The 22,118-nt window shown below is 44.2% G+C and overlaps 1 protein-coding gene across 1 annotated transcript in view; it reads right to left on the bottom strand.

The window, feature by feature from the left end:
* SLC36A4 (solute carrier family 36 member 4) overlaps positions 1 to 7,062 on the bottom strand; it is a 1,249,299-nt gene extending 1,242,237 nt beyond the window's left edge. Inside the window, exon 1 of the mRNA XM_085621384.1 lies at positions 6,932 to 7,062. The gene's annotated coding sequence lies outside the window, so the exon portion shown is untranslated. The remainder of the gene's footprint in view (positions 1 to 6,931) is intronic.
* Between the last annotated feature and the right edge of the window lie 15,056 nt (positions 7,063 to 22,118).

Consider the following 22,118-nt stretch of genomic DNA (forward strand, 5'->3'; position numbering starts at 1 on the left):
CTCCAGCTACTTTTTCTTGTGTTTGTAAAACAGGCCTGCAGTGCACATTCCTTTGTTTTTGTTAAACTAATAAAATAAACTGGGGGCTGAAGATTCTTCTCTGCAGCAACTTTAATCTTGGTGTTCGTAATGAAACAGATACCTAGATTTGGGATTTCACCAGGAACTGTCATTAAACAAGTATTGATTGTGAATGCTTTCAAATTATTTCAGTGAGAGACTTGACACTGCATGGTGTCCACTAATCCCTTGTAATCTGGGGTGTGGCTTGAGAGGGCAACTCTTATGGAGTCATTTAAATGTTCGTCAGTCAGACGTGTGCCAAACTTATATTTTAAGAAGTTCATATCTGAAAATGCTCAAAGAGAGGTAGAGCCAAACAGGGAAAAACGTTTCAATGCAGCTGTGTGGATGTTCTTAAACTTTTCAGCATCCACACGACTCCAGAAATTAATGTCAGATTGCCTTGATTTCAATTCAATGTCATTTTGAAGTGTGGCAATCTCCATTTCCATTGTGGCAGAGTCAAGGTTCAAAAACACACTAATTTTCTCTGAAATGTCACTAACATCCACTTCCATGAAGGGGTTTGAAGTGAACATCACACAGGGCTCCAGTTGCTCAAAATCACTAAATCTGTTACTGAACTCTTGATTAAGCCTCATGAGGAGGCTACTATATTTTTCTATGTCCAGGAGCTCAGCCTCAGCTTTGTTTTCTGAAAGGATTTGGAGCACAGAGGGAAGGTGCTGCATCTTTCTTTTCTGTACATGCTGTATGAAAAGGTTAAGTTTTGATTTGAAAGTTTTCACAGAACTTACCATGTTGGGTATTGTCTTGTTTTTGCTTTGCAACTCGTAGTTCAATACATTTAATTTTTCTGTCACATCTGTCAAAAAAGCTAAATCGAGCAACCATTGAGTGTTTGATAACAGTGTGGTATCTTCATTTCTAAACTCCATAAAAGCTTTGACTTCTGGCAATAGTGAAAGGAATCTTCGCAGTATTTTTCCCCTGCTAAGCCATCGGATTTGAGTGTGCAGTAAAAGGTCACCATACTTGGCTGATAGTTCTTCAAAGAACAATTTGAAGGTTTGGTGCTGCTTGGCCTTTGCACAAATTGAATTAATAATTTTAACAGGAGTCATCACATGATGAAACCCCATTACCTTGGCACATATTGCCTGTTGATGTATAATGCAATGGTAGTTCAATAACAGAGGGAAATCTGGATCTGCTTTACAATTGGCAATGAAGCCAGAATGACGCCCTATCATTGCAGATGCACCATCAGTGGTTATCGCCACTAACCTTTTCAATGGGACATTTTGTTTCACAAAATAATTTTTCACCTCATTGTGAATGTCAGATCCTCTGGTTGTGGTTTTCAGTCAGAGGCAACAAAGTTAAAAATTCCTCTTTATCAGTAAAATCTTCAAAAAACATTCTAACGAACATTGCCAACTGTGCAATATCGCTTGCATCAACAGATTCATCACATTGAAGAGAAAAGTATTTGCAGTTCTTTAAATCGCGCTCTAACTGCTCTATCATGTTGATCGATAATGCAGATACCCTTCTTGCCTTAGTGTTTGACCCTAACTGCACATCTGAAATGGCAGACATAATTTCAGGGCTATTTTTAAAGTCTTTGAATAAGGAGTTGGGCATTAGAAGCATTGCTTCCTTTACAACGGCTCCATCTGAAAATGTTGCTTTGTGCTTAATCAAGTGATGAGTAACTATGAAGGATGCTTCAGTTGCTTTCTTCGTGGGCTTTGTAAATAAAAGATTGCTGTGTCTGCAATGCAGATTTCAGTTTGTTTACTGTTTGTGACCTCAGGCTGCTTCCTTTCGGGAACTTCCTCTCAAAATGCATGTGCTTTGTTGAAACATGCCTCTCAACATTGCCCTTTTTTCCCACTGCAACTTTTGCTCCACAGATTAAACATACACAGTTGTCTTTAATTTGTGTAAATAAAAATGCGTTCTCCCACACTTGATGGAAGTAGTAAGTCTTACTCTTTGCCCTTTTGGAGGGTCCTGGCTCTTCATCCATGATTAGTTGTTAAGGCTGTAAGAGTAAAAATGTTGATGAAGTCCACATCCAATCCATAACAGGTAAGAATACCACATGGACACCCTTAATTCCAATTGCAAAGAGGATCCTTTTTAAGGTCCTCTTGATTACCTTTAGGGCTTTTCACCATCAAGGCCCTAAATATCTAAGCCAGGGCTTTAGACGATATAATCCAGTACGCTGTCTAAGGTCTGTGGGTCAGAATCTGTTGGTTATCCCTAAATTCAGACTGACAACAAAAGGTGGTAAATCTCTTTTCGTGTTGGGTGCCAAGGCCTGGAACAAGCTCCTCCTTTTCTTACGTTCCATGTCGGATGAAACCCAATATAGGAAAGCACTAAAAACTTGGGTATACTCTATGTCCGATTCAGCTTGCATAGCAATGGTTTAAAGATGCAGTATCCTGTGCGAAATGTTGTCTACCTCTTCCCCCCCCATCTCGTACAACTGAGTTGGGTGAGCGCCAAGATACTCCCTGGAGTGATAGAAGCGCTATAGAAGTGGATTTTACATTACATTACATTACATTACATTTAATTATGTTGGATTGCAGACCGTTTGTGAGTAGCAGCCATGCTGGTAAATTAAACAGCACAGTTGGAATGTGAGATAAGTAACTCACCTTAGCTATGTTTATTATGAACACTGGAGGACTGCTTTTCACAAACGACCTGAGATTTGATTCATTATGACGAAAGACTAGTTTTGGGTTTGTATGGATGACTTAAGTCGACTTCTGTAACTAGGAAGAGAACCTAAAATTATACCTCACCAAGCACCCAATTCACAAAGGTGAAGGTTTTGCAAATTATTTCTATTGGGTACCCCTGCATTTGTAGCAAACATTGGACTTTATTGAATTAGGTCCAGGCAAGCTTTCAAAACTACTCCTGATAATGATATTCCATGACAGCTGCAGATTTTGTGACATAGCCCTGTGACCTCAGGCTTATGGTGACTGGGATCACCCACATTTCAAACCAATATCTCACACCCCATCATTCACCACACTGCTATAATACAGTGTGTCCCATAACATGATAACATTGTTATCTTATCAGATAATAAATAAAAGTAAGCACACTTTGGTGTTCTTCAGACAACTCTTGAAAAACTTTCCACATAGGATCACAAACCAAGGAAAACACTTTCAATCAATCAATCAATCAATCAATCAATCAATCAATAATTTGTAAAGCGCACTACATACCCGCAAGGGTTTCAAGGCGCTGAGGGTGGGGAGAAGGGGGGTGCTGTTGCTACTGGTCGAACAGCCAGGTCTTGAGTTGTCTCCTGAAGGCTAGAAGGTCTTTGGTTTGTCGTAGGATGAGGGGAAGGGTGTTCCAGGTCTTGGCGGCGCGGTGGGAGAAGGATTTGCCTCCGGCTGTGGTTCTACGGATGCGTGGTACGGTAGCCAGGGAGAGGTCTGCGGAGCGGAGTTTCCTGTTGGGTACGTAGAAGGAGAGTCGACTGTTGAGATAAGCTGGGCCAGTCTTGTGGAGTGCCTTGTGTGCGTGGATCAGGGGTTTGAAGGAGATTCTTTTGTCGACAGGGAGCCAGTGCCGGTTCCTCAGGTGGGGGGTGATGTGGTCGCGGCGCAGGACGTCGAGGATCAGGCGTGCGGAGGAATTCTGGATTCTTTGCAGTCTGTTGATGAGCTTGGTCGGGGCTCCGGCGTAGACGGCGTTTCCGTAGTCGAGTCTGCTGCTGACTAGGGCCTGGGTGACTGTTTTCCTTGTGTCTGTCGGGATCCATCTGTAGATCTTGCGGAGCATACCAAGGGTGTTGAAGCAGGTAGAGGAGACAGCGTTGACTTGTTTGGTCATGGTGAGTTTCGAGTCGAGGATGACTCCCAGGTTGCGTGCTTGGTTCGTGGGTGCGGGGGGTGTCCCCAACGATGTGGGCCACCAGGAATCGTCCCATGCTGAGGGGTTGGGCCCGAGGATGAGGATCTTGTCTGTGTTCAGCTTAAGGCGGCTATCCTCCATCCAGTCGACGACGGCCTTCATTCCCTGGTGGAGGTTGGATTTGGCGGTGAACGGGTCCTTGGTGAGGGAGAGGATCAGTTGCGTGTCATCGACGTAAGAGATTATGTTGAGGTCGTGGTGTCGGGCGATGCGTTCTAGAGGCGCCATGTAGACGTTGAACAGCGTCAGGCTGAGGGAGGATCCCTGCGGGACGCCAGAGATGATCTTGGAGGCTTCGGATCGGAACGGGGGAGGCGGACTCTCTGTGTTCTGCCGGAGAGGAAGGAGGAGGTCCAGTCCTGGGCCTTGTCTCGGATCCCTGTGTCGTGGAGTCGTGTGCGTAGTGTGCGGTGGCAGACAGTGTCGAAGGCGGCGGAGAGGTCCAGAAGGATGAGGGCCGCCGTCTTGCCGTTGTCCAGTAGGATCCTGATGAGGGCGGTCTCGGTGCTGTGGTTGCTGCGGAATCCTGACTGGGACGGGTCCAGGATGCTGTTGTCTTCGAGGTAGCAGGTGTGATGGATGTTGACTATCTTCTCGATGACCTTAGCTGGGAACGGAAGCAGGGAGATGGGCCTGAAGTTTTTGAGTTCGCTCGGGTCCGCCTTGGGTTTCTTCAGTAGGGCGTTGATCTCGGCGTGTTTCCAGCTTTCAGGGAAGGTCGCGGTCTCGAATGAGAGGTTGATGATGATGATGATGTTGCGCAGGTGGGGTGCGATGGAGCTGCCGGCTTTGTTGAAGATGTGGTGTGGAAAAGGGTCCGACGGCGAGCCAAAGTGGATTGTGCCCATGGTCTTGATTGTGTCTTCGATGCTCACGTTGGCCCAGGTTGTCAGGGGGTCGTGGTCGGTGGGGTGTGTTGGTTCCGGCGTGTTGGGGCTTGTTAGGGTCGTCTGGGGGTTGAAGCTATCGTGGATGTCGGCGATCTTGCGGTGGAAGAAGGTGGCGAGGGAGTCGCACAGGTCGACGGTGGGATGTCGTTGGCGTTGGAGCTAGGGTTGGAGAGTTCCTTTACGACGTTGAAGAGCTCCTTGCTGTTGTGTGCGTTGTTGTCAAGGCGGTCTTTGAAGGAGGTCCTCTTGGCGGTCCTGATGAGGTGGTGGTGGTTGCGAATGGCGTCTTTGTGGGCTGCACGGCTGCCTGGTGACTTCTCGCTGTGCCATATGTTCTCCAGCTTTCGGCAGGTGCGCTTTGACGCTAGGAGTTCCGGGGTGAACCAGTTGTCTCTGAGGGTTTGTTTTTTCAGCGGGGCTAAGGTGTTGGCGCAGTCGTCCATCCATCGTCTGAGGGTGCGCGCACCATCGTCGGGGTTGGAGGGGTTGGTCGGTGGGTTGAGTGCGAGGTTTGTCTGTAGTTGTACTTCGGTGATTTCAACCACACACCCACATGGCACAGCTTGCTGCCAATGTAGGTAAGTGGTTCAGGGCCATACATTGGGTTAGTACACTACTACACGCTAATACTGCAACACAATGCCTCCCCTTTCTTCATTTACGGTGCTTGGCACCCGATCTTTGTCAACACCTGCACTTATGTCAGTCTGCTCTGCCACATGGTGGTGGTGGTGTTTGTCTCTAATTTAGAGATGAGCACAGCAACAGTTGTTCATTGATTTCATATATATTACAAATGACCAAAACCTGATGTCCAAGCCATTCTTATAGCTTTGGGGGCCTGGAATATTCTGGAATTGGATCGTTACACTTGTAAGAGCATGATGGCAAGTAGTTGTGTTGGTACTAGCATCGCTGGCAGACGCAATGTGCGGTGGTGCAAGCTGCAGTGGCCTCCTACCTTCTGATTTTGACAAGTTTAGCAATAAAACTAGGGGGCAGTATCCAGAGTGGACCCACACAGCCCCACTCTCCATCAGAGAGCCAGCCCTAGGACGTGTCACAAATGAAGTTGGGTGTAGTGTAGTTACTGTCAGTTACCCACTGTGCTTACCTTTGTGCAGAGACCCTCAGATGCCTACTGATGGGTATTGCGAAGCTTACGCAGCCTGACTGAGCGCCAGGTCAGACTGCAGCACACTCGGGTTGCTGGAAGGTATTTTTAGCAGTTTCACACCCATGCAGCATCTTTGGGGGTTACACTGTAATACGGGCCTCCAGGAAGGTATGTGGCAAAGCCAGGTAAGCCACCATTCGTGCAATGCTTCACAAAGTATTAATACTCATGAAGTGCAGCTCGATCTGTTATTTGGAAACACTTACAAACCCTTCTTTAATCCCAATTTGTGTTGGTGTGCCCCCTTCTTGTGTGTGCCCAGTACAGACCGGACTACTGGGGTCTCTCTACCACGCGTGCCTAGTTATCCTGAGGTAGTCAAGGCGCTGGGGAGAGTGTAGCAATGTGATGCACCATGGAACTCTGTGCTGGATCCGAAAAGGCACTCTCAGGGTCACGTTATCTGTGGCTCACCTTCTACGTAATGCACTGATAGTGTGTTCCCAAAAGCCCTCCATAAGGCACTCACACAAGAGTCATCTACTTAACCGACCCCTCCATGATTCCATTCCGTTTATGATGCTTCAAAGTTATTGCACAGACAGACGTGCCCTACTAAACTACTACATACCTATCGCTTTCGTTACTGGGCATATTTGGAACATCACCACAGCACAGCGCAAATGTTGACGTCTTTCAAACGGACCTTATTAACATACCGAGTCACACAAAGGTTGAAGGGCATTAATACAAATGAATACAATACAAAGAGAAGTGAAAAACGAGGAGAATCGGATCGTCACATTCCAGAAATAACAGCTTTCACTGAAAAACGGCAGCAGCTGCAAATAAGAACAGTTGTGCTTTTTGCCTCACAGTGCCGTCTACAGTCGAAATAAAAAGACTTGGAGTGTCGGTGTGCTCGTCACAGGCTTACCTTCTGCTCTGATGAAAAGGGTAGATGGCGCGGGTGCCGGCAGTTCTTTACTGCTTGCCTTGCGCGATCTTCAAATCTACCCTGGCACGCCTGATGCAGCTCGGCACTGGCAGCCTTCGCACTCGTGACTCACACAATGAGCGTGGTGCCAGTGAGGAAAAGGCAGGGGGTGCATACACCAGGCTAGGTCACGAGTCACGACAAGAAGCTGTGAGAACGTCATCCCCTTCGGCCCGCCCCGCCCCGCCCCAGCTTAGCTCAAAGCCAATCTGAGCAGCTGCTTTGTGTGTGGGCGGGCAACAGAGCCTGAAAACAGCCTAAATAGCCCAAACAGCACCAAAGGGCTACTAAATCGAGCTGCAAGCATCACAAACTACTCACAGGGTCTCCGCGAGCTACCGGTAGCTCGCGATCGACCAGTTGGAGACCACTGTTCTAGAGAGAGGAGCCCTTTCAGAGGCAAGGGGCGGCTTTGGGCCATCCCGGCCTATGCTCACAATATACAGCCCATAAACTGATAAAGAGGGACTTATCACGCACAGTGCAAATATTTGAATGTGCATTAAGATATCCAATGCCTCATCCATACAGCCATCCTTCATCCATCCACCCTTGCATCCTTACATCCCAACATCCATCCTTCATCCATCCACCCTTTCATCCATCCATCCATCCACCCATCCTTCATCCACCCACCTTTTCACACATCCATCCATCCATCATTCATCCATGCAACCTTTTATCCATCCATCCATCATTCATCCACCCGCCCTTTCACACATCCATCCATCCTTCATCCATCCACCCTTTCATCCATCCATCCATCCATCCACCCATCATTCATCCACCCACCTTTTCACACATCCATCCATCCATCATTCATCCATCCATGCAACCTTTTATCCATCCATACATCCATTCTTCATCCATCCATCCACCCTTTCATCCTTCCATCCATACATCCATCCTCCAACCATCCACCCTTTCATCCATCCATCCATCCTTCATCCATCCACCCTTTCATCCTTCCATCCATACATCCATCCTTCATCCATCCACCCTTTCATCCTTCCATCCATCCACCCATCCTTCATCCATCCACCCTTTCATCCATCCATCCATCCATCCACCCATCCTTCATCCACCCACCTTTTCACACATCCATCCATCCATCCATCATTCATCCATGCAACCTTTTATCCATCCATACATCCATCCTTCATCCATCCATCCATCATTCATCCACCCACTGTTTCACACATCCATTAATCCATCCACCATTCATCCATGTAACCTTTTATCCATCCATACATCCATCCTTCACCCATCCACCCTTTCATCCTTAGATCCATACATCCATCCTTCACCCATCCACCCTTCCATGCATCCATCCATCCACCCATCATTCATCCACCCACCTTTTCACACATCCATCCATCCATCCACCATTCGTCCATGCAACCTTTTATCCATCCATACATCCATCCTTCATCCATCCATCCTTCATCCATCCACCCTTTCATCATCTTGCATCTGTCATAATCCATCATCTTGCACACGCGTTGTCATTGCTAGCGATGTAAAAGTCAACGCGCAGTTGTAGCATGCCTTCTAAAAGCATGCGATGTAAAGCCTCCTGCCATGTTGAAGTCGCATTGCGATGGCAGCGCGTGAAAAGGCCGTCGTTGTAATGGGTGTTTCCCTTTTTAATGAATATTAATATTCACAAACCTTTACTGGATTGCAGTTGCCATAATTCATCATGAGAATGAGCACAGGTGAAAAGCTAACTGCTATCATCTTTGGTGCCTGTGTCATTAAGGCTCTCTTCAGATGACTACAAACAACTGTTTTGTATGAAAGCTGAATGTAAGACGGGGATGGCTGCCGCCCATAGAGCATTTCTCCTTAGCTCTCAGAGCAAGCCTGAAGGGTTTCCTACACCTGCCTCATGTCATGCAGGCACCAACCTTCACAATGCATTCTGTGGGCAGCCTGCTTTAGCCAGAATTTTAAAGCAGGAGGGATAGTATGCCCCAATATCATCACCTGTATTTTTTAAATTTGAGTTTCCAATTAAAACAATGAGCTGCTGCCCAGATGCCAAGGTCTGGGGGTGTAAGATGGGATTCCCTTCAAGCAAATGGAAGTCATCCATCAGCGCCGTCTTATGCGAACCTTGCTGCTATTCCTACTGAATGTGCATTTGCGGTGCTGCCTATCTCCTTACCGCTCGGTCTAAGCCAGATGCCCTGCTGCAGCTCTGCTGACCTCGTCTGCATGGAAGCCCCCGACCAATCCATAGAGTCCAGAGACCTAGACACTGAAGACCAAGAAAACCTCTCTACCTCTCACCAGGGGATGGAGGTAGAGGTCTCAAGGTTCATTTAAACGGCAGATGAACTCAGTGGTGACTGTTTGATAGGCACCCCTGAACCCTGAGCCTTTGTTTTGATCGCCTTTGAGGGACCAAAGTCACCTCTTTATTTGCCCAGTGTTCGCTATCCTTCATCCAGCGTAGCATGAGCGTAAGGTGCTCACCATCTTCAGTGGCCTGCAAGCTGGAAGAAGCATCCCCAAGCACTCTAGGGGCTCCCTGTCTTGCTGTGCAGCAGTATCTGGACTGATTGTGAGTTTACTGAATCTCAGAGCTCAAAACAGTCCTGTTATGCCCTTGCTGCCTTTGTGCCAATGCTTCCACTCTCCAGTTTATGCACAAGAGCCCTATCTGCCCCCCCCCCCCCTGAGTTCTAACATCCATCCCCGCAGACCCCCATTACCCCAGTGGTGCTAACTTCTACCGGCCCTGAGATAATAAACAGGGCGTCAAAGCAGGTTTCCCAGTCAACTCACTGTTTACTGTAAGCAAAGGTAGACTGTTATAATCCTATTTTCCTACTGAACATTTTGAACTCCAAATAATGAATCTTTCTTGCCATTTTATTTACTGTGAGTTAGCGATTGCAAAGAATACAGTAAGAAGTACCAGAGATGCTGGAAGTAGGGGTGCGTGCTGCAGCACCCCTGGAATTACCATGCTGGAGTTCAGAAGGTGAATGAGCAATAAAGATGCCTTAAAAGGTTGTGTTTATCATGTCACATTTGTTGTGCTTTGAAAGACAAATGTTGGGCTGTGCCTTTTGGCAAATTTCTGCCTATTCCTTTAAGAGGAACTGATGTTTACTCTTGTTTTTCTGACTGCAAAAGGAAAGTATTTTGTAAAAGTGAGCTAGGTGATAACTTTGCTGGGGTACATAGAGTGTAAGGAAAGGATGTAAGATGTAATTTTCTTTCTAACACACAACATTTAAATACCTGAAAATAAACTATAGACATTTCAAAATATATCAGCAGCTAAGAAAACATAATTTGAGCAAATGTTTTGCAAACCTGAAGTGTGATGGAAATAGAGGTTTCAATAGGATCAAAACAAATCAAGACCCTTTACTTGGTGATGCGTAAATGATAATTATTTGCTGAAAGCCGATTTCCACACATTATCGTTTGTGCGTTTTATAGTTTTAGCAGTAAAATTGCATTTCCATCCATATTTAGTGGCCATTGTAACAGAAAATGTGCTGATTGTAAATGGCAGTGTGCGACAACACCAGGGCTTCCAGATGCACCATCAGCTACATACCACACCCTTACCATTCTCCTGCTAAATGGGTGACACATTTGCTACACTTGTTTTTAGGAGGGTGTTAGGATTTTTCACAATCTCTGACTTCAGTGATACCATTAATGGCTTCATACCCACTCTGTAAATTGTTCCCGCACCACTGGGAACTACTGCCGAAATGATAGCAATCCCCTATGTACTAAAAGAAATTGTAAACAGCACATTTGTAATCCGTGATTGTGAACCCTCACACATGCTACATGTATTGAGGGTGCCCAGCATTAATAATGTATGTTATTGCTTTAATAATGTCTTTGATTTGCATTTTTTGTTCCTAGGTATTCACTGCGCATGCATCTATACATTTGAATCATTTTTAAAGTGTGGTTCTTTTCTTTTCGACTCTGATCTTTATTGCAGTTGTGATAACTAAGGCTCTGCGGATAAGGTTGAGCAGTTGAATGAAGGACGGCCAAAGAGGAGCAGGTCCATGTTCGAGGATGCTCGGTCGAAGGACGTTGCCATAGTAAATCCTGGATAGTAAAAGTGACCGGGCCACTGCTTACAGCTATTGCAAACTTGCCATCCTTATGTTAACGAGGATTCAACTCCCTTACAGCGTTCAGTGCAGTCATTAACATGTCACGGCAATAAAGTCGAGACACTATAAAAAAGTAAACATTTATTAAAAAGAAGTAACTCGACCAGCATCCACTTTATTACTTCGACTTAGAATGACTTCTCTGCCATCACGTTGGCCTATACAACCACTTCAAACCCCGTTAGTTTGGCATGCCATTACTTGAATCATTGCATTGGACGTTGATGTAGTTTAAAAGATAACTATTTAGGTAGATATATTTTGAGGGTTCCTTATGCAGCTTTGAACGATTATGTATTACAAAGTAATTGGTTAATGTGGCTATTATGAATTCTATTATTCTATTACGTTTGAGTTAAGGCTACGGTTCCATATTTTACCTTTTAATTTCGTTAATAGTATTATAATTGGGTATATAATATTTGTTTGAATTGGGGATTTAATATTTGATAGAATTGGAGTTCCTTTTTGCGTACATTTGATTAATATAATTAAACGTGTAATCTATGTTTAGGATAGGATTAGGGTGGTGGGTAAAAGACAAGGTGTCAAAGTAAAAGGTATTTTAATGTTAAACGTTAAGTGTAGGGGTCGAGTGATGGCAGGTCAAAGCAGTAATCGAAAAAAATGGTAATTTAAATTTTAGGGATGGAGTGTTGCACTACTTGTCGGTCTAATCACTAGTGTACTAGTAATAGCACGCAGAGGCAAAAGTGATCAAAGTGATACCACATTATCTAATAAACGCATTTGCTCGTCTTTACTAGGTGTTCTTAGCAAATTGTCAAATAAAAGTGAATCACACACAGGTATAGCTCTGCAAATACATAAGAAAAAAAGCCAGAAGCAGAAAAAGCTTTAGAAGGATTATAAAATAGTAGAATCATAGATTGAGGAAAAGCTCAAGAAGGAACAGGCAGAAACAGACCTAGGAATAGGGCAAAGATATCTCCACCACTAGAGGTAAGGAGCTTCTGAAGACTTCAACTGCGTTGAAACACAAAGAAGACAATTCAAGTTGTCTTTTTTGATACCTTACAGAAAAGGAACTATCATTGGTAGCCATGATGGATTGGGAACTCAGGCTTGAAAAACATGAAAAAACACCTTGTAGAGCATACTGCAAAATACCCCTGTAAACTGGATTCTGGGAAATAATCTGAGGAAGACTGCATAGGGCTCTTTAGTAAATAGCCAATAGTCGAGATGCTACCAAGCATTGCCAGAAATGGCCTCGCCCAACATGAAGGACCCATCTAACCCTGCACGTGCATGGCACAAGACCCGAAATGGCACCTCCTCGGAGACGCCGTCTGAAGAACCAAGAGTACCATGAACCGAATAGAAACGACCAGCTACCTCTTGAATGTGCAACAAGACCACAGATTAAACGCCCCACAAAGTGAAATGCTTCAGTTTCTGCCACATCGGCGAAGTCCTCACATACCAACATTAATCTACACATTTACACAAATAGCTCTGCTATTTTACATTAAACCACACCACCCCTCGTCAAGGTTAAAATGAAAGAAAACAAATGAGAAAGTGGGACAATACTTTACTGGCAATGACCCAAAACAAATATTGGAGGAATAAAATGATGCCTGCTTCAAATTGTACAAAAGGAAGACATATATTCATATACAGTATTATACAGTGGAAGTGAAGATTTCTGTCACCACAGGCTCTCGGCATCGCGCACTGTCATTTTAATGGCAACTGTTTTGTTTTCTCCTCCAAAAAAGCATTACAGAAGAGATAGAAGGGTTGATGGCTCTAGCGATTCTACTAGGAACTGTAGCAGCATCAATTGTTTATCGAATATTGTGCATTTCAAACAGAAGCCAATGATATGGTCTCAGAAGTGGCAGCCACAAGGACATACAGTAGTTGTGAAAAATAAGTGCCTTGTGACAGAAAGGCTGCTAGAAAGTGCACTGTGCTAAGCCTCATCACTTACAATTTGTGGTAGAAGTCTCCCACCCAATCTAAGTATGGAACAGGATTTTCAACTGGCCAAATCCCCATATAGGTCTGGACCGTAGGTTTGTCTGCAGCACACCGCATTCTCTTCCCCAGACATCTCTCTAGAAATGCACACTTCAAAGTCTTAATAGAGGTGGCTGAAGCAGTGCTAGGAGAGGTAAACAAGTCCTTCCGTCCCAAGTTGTGACATAAATAATGTATATACTTCAAACAAGGAATACTCAAGCAGTGGTCAAGTGTTAAGCAGTCTCCAAGCACAGCCCTATTAAAAGATGTCTGGCTTTTGGTCCAGACTCTAAGCCACAAAAGGAGGGGTTGAATTTTAATGAGGTTGTTAATGTAGCCAATCCCTACTCAGTGTGGCAAACAAAAGAACTAGTGCTTTGGGGGACAGCTATCCATCTCTTGATGAAACTATTCTGGATATTTTCCAGAGCCCCCTGATCTTCAGTGTCCCACACATCTGCCCCATATGAGGCAATAGCACAGCATTTGGTTTTGTGGACTGTCGAGAGTTCCTCATTTGTTTTCAGCCCATGCTTATGGGCAAAACTGAGGACGGCCTCCGCTGATTTTAGAAGGCCATTATCAAAATGGGGTTACCCTAATATGGTACTGGACCTGGGTATAATATAATACAAAAAACAATGGTCCTAGACCTACTTTAGAAAAGGATCAGTCAATACTCCTTGTATATCATAGAATTACCAATCAGTCATGAGCGTTGATCACGTGCAGCCGCACCCGCTCAAAGCAATGAATACAATAATATTTATGAACAGTAAAAATGCAGTACCCAATGTTTTGCTCAACCATGCATTTAATTCTTCATGCCAATGGTATACAATACTAATGTGAACGTTTTCATAAATCGAAGTAGTACAATCATAAAGCACTCAATGTAGAAGGTTGCTCCAGATGGAACGTGCGGGGAGAAAAGTGCTCAAGTGGAAAGGGGATGTGAAAAGACTTCAAAGTAGTGACATAGGAGATAGAGGTTGATATGTTCTAAACAGAAATGGAAACGGTTGTGATTCACCGTTCCTTCGGGACTGGCCACAAGTATAATCAGGATACAAATTTACATTTCATATCATACAGATATAATTTCTTATGATGCACGTTTTTTCAAGGAAACAGCATGTGTGGTCCAGGCCAGGTACTAGGGGCGTCGACGTTTCGATCCGTCTTGTGGCCGCGAGGGTAATTTAAACCTCGGCCGTGCGGATCTTCCTCAGGACGAAAAGGGGCAACCAACTCTTATAGGGATCTAAGTAGTGAATTAAAAGAGGGGGGTAAGTCAGGTACTGCATTGGGGATTAAAATAATTAAAACCAGGAACCCAGGGCAGGGCTTACCCGTCAAAGTTAGTTAGACCAGGGTCCTAGTGTGTCAGGGTCCGTCGATTAGTCGGCCCAGCAATCACTCAATGATGTGCGTCAATAAGTTGCCTAGGGTTAAAGGCGATAATTCACTTAGTTAACCGGCCTCTCATAAGTGTGGGATTGACAAATCATTATTGTCCACTGGCGTGAATATTTACCTAGTAGTAGTTACAAGGGAAACCAATCTCCTATTCGGTTTGGACGGTCCAAACCGAATAGGAGATTGGTTTCCCTTGTAACTACTACTAGGTAAATATTCACGCCAGTGGACAATAATGATTTGTCAATCCCACACTTATGAGAGGCCGGTTAACTAAGTGAATTATCGCCTTTAACCCTAGGCAACTTATTGACGCACATCATTGAGTGATTGCTGGGCCGACTAATCGACGGACCCTGACACACTAGGACCCTGGTCTAACTAACTTTGACGGGTAAGCCCTGCCCTGGGTTCCTGGTTTTAATTATTTTAATCCCCAATGCAGTACCTGACTTACCCCCCTCTTTTAATTCACTACTTAGATCCCTATAAGAGTTGGTTGCCCCTTTTCGTCCTGAGGAAGATCCGCACGGCCGAGGTTTAAATTACCCTCGCGGCCACAAGACGGATCGAAACGTCGACGCCCCTAGTACCTGGCCTGGACCACACATGCTGTTTCCTTGAAAAAACGTGCATCATAAGAAATTATATCTGTATGATATGAAATGTAAATTTGTATCCTGATTATACTTGTGGCCAGTCCCGAAGGAACGGTGAATCACAACCGTTTCCATTTCTGTTTAGAACATATCAACCTCTATCTCCTATGTCACTACTTTGAAGTCTTTTCACATCCCCTTTCCACTTGAGCACTTTTCTCCCCGCACGTTCCATCTGGAGCAACCTTCTACATTGAGTGCTTTATGATTGTACTACTTCGATTTATGAAAACGTTCACATTAGTATTGTATACCATTGGCATGAAGAATTAAATGCATGGTTGAGCAAAACATTGGGTACTGCATTTTTACTGTTCATAGATTTTAGAAGGCAGCAGCTTTACTAGTCTTCAGCGGTTCTTATTAGAGATGTGTATCAAAGTGGATGCCAAGGAAGGTAAAGGTGGAACAGAGCCAACCTTCTTGCTGTTCACTACAAAGGAAACATTATCCTTCTTCCTTCCCCAAAAAAAGCATTGTGTGGGTCTTGTTTTGGTTGACCATGAGATCTAGACTGGCCATATACTCACAAAAACCGTTGTAAGCCATTTGCAGTGCTAGCAATTAGGACTGTATCATCTACATAAATTAGTGTGGGAATACTCCGAACACCTACATAAGGGCAATCAACCCTGAGATTAACTAATTTATACTGCAGGCCGTTTATATAAATGGAAAACTGAAAAGGAGTCAGGACGCAGCAGTGGCGTACGCTCCTATGCAGGCTGAAAGGTGGTGTGGTTTCCACAACTGGTCCATACCTTACGCTGGCGGTGACATCATTGTGCAAATCTCTAAGAAAGTTAACAATATAGAGATTGACTCCCATATCAATCATGATGTCCCACAATTTGGACCTGTTTACAGAGTTGAAAGCAGAACTCAAATCCATAAAATCGAGAAACAACTTGCCACACTTCGCCACAGTAGTTGAGTCAAAGTATCAAGATCTGTTTAAAAAACAGACACAGTGCTGTAACGTACAACAGGCCCCGCTCTGAGTCTTCATTGTAGTTATATATTCTAGCTTGACATCTTTTTTTAATGGTGACTTTTTTCATGTTTTACACTTACACCATAATGTGCTGAAAAGCTATTTCACATGCAGTTCATTTCTTAGTAAGCATTACTTTCATGTTGTTCATACATTCTGCCCAAGGCTGGGCACATAGAACGTGATGCCCTTGTATTTAGTTGTCCGGATGGAGACAGCTCTATGGTTCCAGACAAACCATTGCATCTGCTCTGCACCTTTGACACAGTGTGATTGGAACAGTGATTTTATTATGTGAATGGCCTCTGCCTTACATTTGGCAGATGAACACTTCTGCTGGGATTGTCCTGGAACGTAGAGCACTGTGGCTAAGATGCAGTCCAGGTGACTCTAACATTTAACCTGCAAAAGACAATAGCCTGCCCGACATCAGATTAGCTTCCTGACACAACATACTCAGGTATGGGGGGTTAGGCTATCCCAAGAGATCTGGCAGAGGGTACTCCCACCATGCTCTCGATAGTATAAGTAGTATTTGATTGGAGTATAATCAAGTAGTAATGTTATAATGGTTGAACTTTTTATCTTTTTCACCATTCTCGTAATGATGGTTACTTCTGCCTAATAATTGCAGCTCACTCTTTCTATACAAGAGTACAATTGTTTCAATATTTGTTTGAAAAGCCACATTCATATTGTTCTTGTATTTACCTGGGCATGCAAAAGTAGTAATGAAAGGGTAGATCAGTTTCCATGATTTCCTCGTAGAATAAAGAGTGGTCATGTACGAGGTTGCTGATACCATCTGGTACCCTGGTAAGGTTAGGGGTTCAGATGGGGCACTGAAAGATAGCTAGGAATTGGGCCAACATTTTCAGATATGTTTGTACTGATTTCCCATATTTTGAATTTTATGTTGCCCAGATACACAGTCCTACTTAATTTGTAGTAACATTATAACAATAGGGGTCCATAAAAGGAACTAAGAGAAGGGAGACCGATGGAACCAACACAGGGGAAAAACAACAAAGTTGTGGAAATGAAATTATGGATGCAACCTGTAACGTAAAGTGAAGGAGTCAAAACAGCCAATGTTACCATACTCTGTCCTCTGTATCTACTAGCCCTTTATTGGACTCCGCCCTCCTTGACTTGAAAGCTACTGGGCCTCTTGTGGCTGGGGCAGAATGTTTCAGACCCTACACTGAAAGCTGTTGTCCTCCATGACTGTAGTCTCAGTTGCCTTGTTCCCCAACTCCTCCATATGATATGTTTTCTAACTCTCAAATGTGGTGTCTTACCCCGAGACCTGACAGACCAGGACTTGCAAATCCATTTAGATATGTGAGGATCAAGTCAAAGACCTTCTTAGCTTGTAGTTTCATTTTAGGAGGGTTCTTAGATGGTGCACTTTGATGTGTACTACCCTGACAATGCTCATATAATGTCTAGGCTTTCTTTGGGCCCATGACTGTTCAGCCAAACTAAAGCCATTGATCACTTCACAGTTACTTCAGAGTGCTTTAATACATCATACAGTGCTATTTAACACCACCAATCTTAAAGGTGCTTTTAACTTTCTTAAAGATGTAACTTATAAGAGAGCTTGCAATACAAAAGTATAAACATTTTTAGTCACAGCACAAGGCCATGCCTGGTGCACAAGTAACTCTGCAGTTAACATTTAAAGGTACACACCAGACTTAATTAACACCTTTGATTCCACCAATGGCTCTCAGATTTAAAAGCTTATTGCTGTAATATATTTGTTCCCAAGCAGTGCATACACACTCCAGTGATGTGGCTTCATGTAGTACTCCTGGCTTCAAAAAACATCTGGTTTCAATATGTGATCCGGTGATCCAACATAGAACAAGATGGCCGCTCCTTCTCAACTATAATGGTATAGAGGTTCTCTAATATACAAAAGTGCCATGTATTTGGTGTAAATATGACTCCATGAACAGGATGGTGCCAGCTGTCACATACACCCTAGACACAGCTAGGAAAGCCTACCTGTAGAGTGTTCACTGTGAAACCAGTTTGTTAATAACATGCCTTCCTCAGAACACCTCTCTAGTCTGTACTCAGCTTAGACTGACACTGCTTCAAGTCCACCAACCAGGGCTCAAATGCATAACACAATACCACCCAATGTGGTTTTCTATCACCGCCATTTGTCCTGTCGGTAGACTTAAGCTTGGTGGACGGCCTCAACAACTAATAGATCAGCTAAGTAATATGTAAATCAAATGGCAGTTCTTTGCATTATAAAAGCAGATGACAAACATTCATGTTTAGGATTTTTTATTATGAAGATATATTATAAAAGTAGGATAGAAAAGTATGAGTGGAAAAGCAGAAATATCGCACTCTATTTATGTCCACTAGCTTGCAAAGGATGTTGATACCATAACAAAAGGAGACTCTGCTGAGAAGCAGTGGGTGTCGGGGGGAGGCCCTTGAGACTGGGAAGCATTTTCCAGAGATAGAAAAACCTGAAACTGTATTGACTAATAAAGGCAAATAAACAGGTGAAAATTTCAACGCAGGTAGATTTCCATCAGTGTCTAGGGGTAAACCTCTGCCTAAATTAAATTCAGCAACTGTGGGTGGAGGTTTATGCCTAATAGTAGAAGTGCACATCTCCACCACCTTACACAGATGAGAGGTTGGGGGACATTCAAAATACAACCATTAAGTTACTATCAGTTACTTTGCACGTACTGTTGACATATATCTGCCGATTGTAGTTCTATATGGATTAGGAAGAACTTGAGGAAAATAGCACACACCTGACAAATAATACTATTGGGAGTACATACATAGACCCCTCACTCTAGGATCTGTCCTCCTCCCATTTTACCACAGACATGTTCACTGTCCTGTTGTGTCCTGCGGGGTCGATAGTATGGTGCTTTGCCCTTGACTGTGAGCCTTTATGCACAACGATTAAGTGTTTGACAAGGGATCTGTGATTGGAGAGTTGCAGAGCGGTGCAGTGCACTGGGCTGCATGTAACGATGGTTACAGAAGATGTACTGGTTGTACGCTAGAGGGATGGTACTCCATCCATCAGGGCAGAGATGGCTTTACCATCCAGACAGACTATACTGCCCATCAAATTTAGAGATGAAAGCCATCCCAAAAAGTCATCTCTGCACATTCAAAGAAACAGCCAGCACAGCAGCTCCTTTCATTGTGCAAGATGTTTGATGGATAGCCAATGTTGTTTTTGCTGAATCAAGCTCTCAAAGCATGGTCCTAGGTGAATCCACTTGCTGCAGAGACTCTGGCAGAAATTCTCCAAACCCAGATGTCAGATGATGGAATATCTGTCACTAAATATGGGTTCATGTTAGGGATATGCTACTTACCTAAACATGGAACCTGCCACTCTTTCCGTGGCCGTCCGTCAAAGAGGTAACTCACCGGATATATTGGCGGGTGATGTGCTCTTGTGAGGCACTGGACATGCCATCGTTTCAGGCAGAGTTACCGCTGCACCTTCATGGAGCCAATGGCGTAGAGCGAAAAGTCTCAGCAGCGGGTCTTCCATGAAGAGGGAAACACAAAAGCAATAAATACCCAGAAACACAGACTACATTTGCCGTTTGGAACGATTTCCCATGACTGCCTTCTTCTGATCCAGGCCCTTCGTTAATCCAAATACTTGAGCAAATCGCATTTTTTGAACGGAACAAAAATCAATCTTGAACGTGGAAAAAATGGGTTTATATGCGAAGGAAAAGGCAAGTCAGTTTGATTTTCAACGCTTTTGAAAATTAATGTGGCTGTATCATTCTGGATATTAAAGTAATGAGACCCCCTACCGTTCAGGATTAAGTTATTATTCCTGCGTCATTCTTGTCTCCATGGCAAGGAATTTATGACTGCTTCGAGCACCTTGGTATAGTTCACCCCAGGCCTATTTTCCCCTTTCTCTGTAGCTAAACATAATAATAAGAATCTCCAGTTTTATCCCTTTATTTTATATCTGTTTGAATCCTCTATCACTGTATTCATAAAACGTATAATGTATTTATTTGATTCTACCATTATAGAATTTCGAAACATTTTTCAGAGTTTACTGTGATGGCTGGCTTGTGCCATTCATGTATTTTGCACAGTTAAAATGAAGGTAAATATTTTCTTGAAAAACTAAAATGTATGTTCAGTGTGTGGCAGAATAAACATGTGAAACAGTCCGAGCTCGTTTTTGGCACGGGTGTGCTGGACCCAGGCCAGGGCGCCAATCCTCAGAGGGGCGAAAACAACTGTCTGACTAAAGGCCCTGCAACAGCAACACTCTCTACCGTGGCTCCAATGATTCGGTTCGAAGTGCTTTTGATAATTTTTAAAGTGCTGCAGTAGCTGTTTTTAGCACCCTAGCAACCACCTTCTGTGCCCTCTCATCTACCTCTCACCCCCTGTCGCCACACATCAACACTACCCGCCACACATCAACACCACCTCCCCAACAAACATCTTTAAAGCAGACTGAGGGAGCTAAGCTGTGGGTGATTCAATTGAGCCTGGGTAAGGTGCGGAGATGTGTGTTCATGGGCAGCTCACTGCTTTGATGTAGCCAGCCAGGGACTGACCTGTGAAGGAGGCTCCTGCCTCATTTTATTCCCCAAAGTATATAATAAAAAGGGATGGATACAATGCTTGAATTAATCTCAGCCATTGGTAATTACTTGGGCGGCATCTCAATCCATCGTAATTCTGCACCTTACCTCAGTTTGGACCCAGCTATATGCAAATCAGTCTTGACCCTGCTCATTTTACTCCCCATCAGTAGCGACCCATTCCTTTCCTCCCAGGTCGCTATTGGAGGGGCAAGGGCCGGCCAGCTAAATGCAAATCAGTCATGACCCTGCCCCATTCGGAGCAGTCCAGTCCGAAAGGTCAAGTCAGGTCATCCCAGAATCAGGACATAAGCAACCCAGGACTGGTATCGCTCTAGTTATGTGCTCATCTGCCGGTTTCGGTGACACAGTGTGCACGGGATCCACATCTGGGCATACCCATCCCCCTTAGGGCGACACACTAAAGTACTTAAAAAAGTGATAGATAGAATGCTTAAATAATGGGATTGATTACGAGTTTGGCAGTTATGGTACTGCAGTTGAATTGGCGTCAGATTCACCGTCGCCCAGCTGGCTGTCCCCCCGCCCCATTACGATGCCTTTGGTTTTATAGACAAAAGACTGCCTGGGCATCACCGCCAGAAAATCTGAAATGCGGCGGGATAGGTCAAAGCGTCTGTAGGAGGGTGGACCGCCAGTGTTACCTCCAGCCCAATCACGATGTGCCTTCTTGCCAATGTGACTGTGGAGGTCAAACTGCCACAGCTGAGCTGGCGGAAAGGGACGGATATAAGGCTGAAACTCACCTGTACTCAGCTACACATATCCTGTGCCACCATGGAGCAGATCGTACATGTCCTGCTGCTGTTGCTTGTTTACGTCAAAAACCAACACCGTCGTAATTGCAACCAACCCTGTTTCCATGGACTTCCCAGTTAACAGATGTATAGGCAGGGACATCTAGAGGTGTTTAGGTGCCCTGGTCCAAACCGATTTTGTGGGTCTCTGTTCAGAACAGCTTTAAATGTATGATCTAAATGCACCTCTTTGATGCCCTCTTTGGTCAGGTCACTGACACTGCACAGGCACACACTTTCGAATTCAAAATGTGTTTACATATAATATTCATGGATAGTGATGTGTGTTTTTGATATTGCAACACAACAGCAGCTCCTCACAAACATTACATCAAATAACCTTTGTGACACCCTCCCATTTCCCACATGCTAGGTTCTGTGTTGATATGAAATACACTTAAGTATGGATTCTGCATGCAACAGAAACACACCTTCTCTGCAAAAGTTCTGT

This window comes from Triturus cristatus, chromosome 8 (genome assembly GCF_964204655.1).
Source record: "Triturus cristatus chromosome 8, aTriCri1.1, whole genome shotgun sequence".
NCBI classification, from domain to species: Eukaryota; Metazoa; Chordata; class Amphibia; order Caudata; family Salamandridae; genus Triturus; species Triturus cristatus.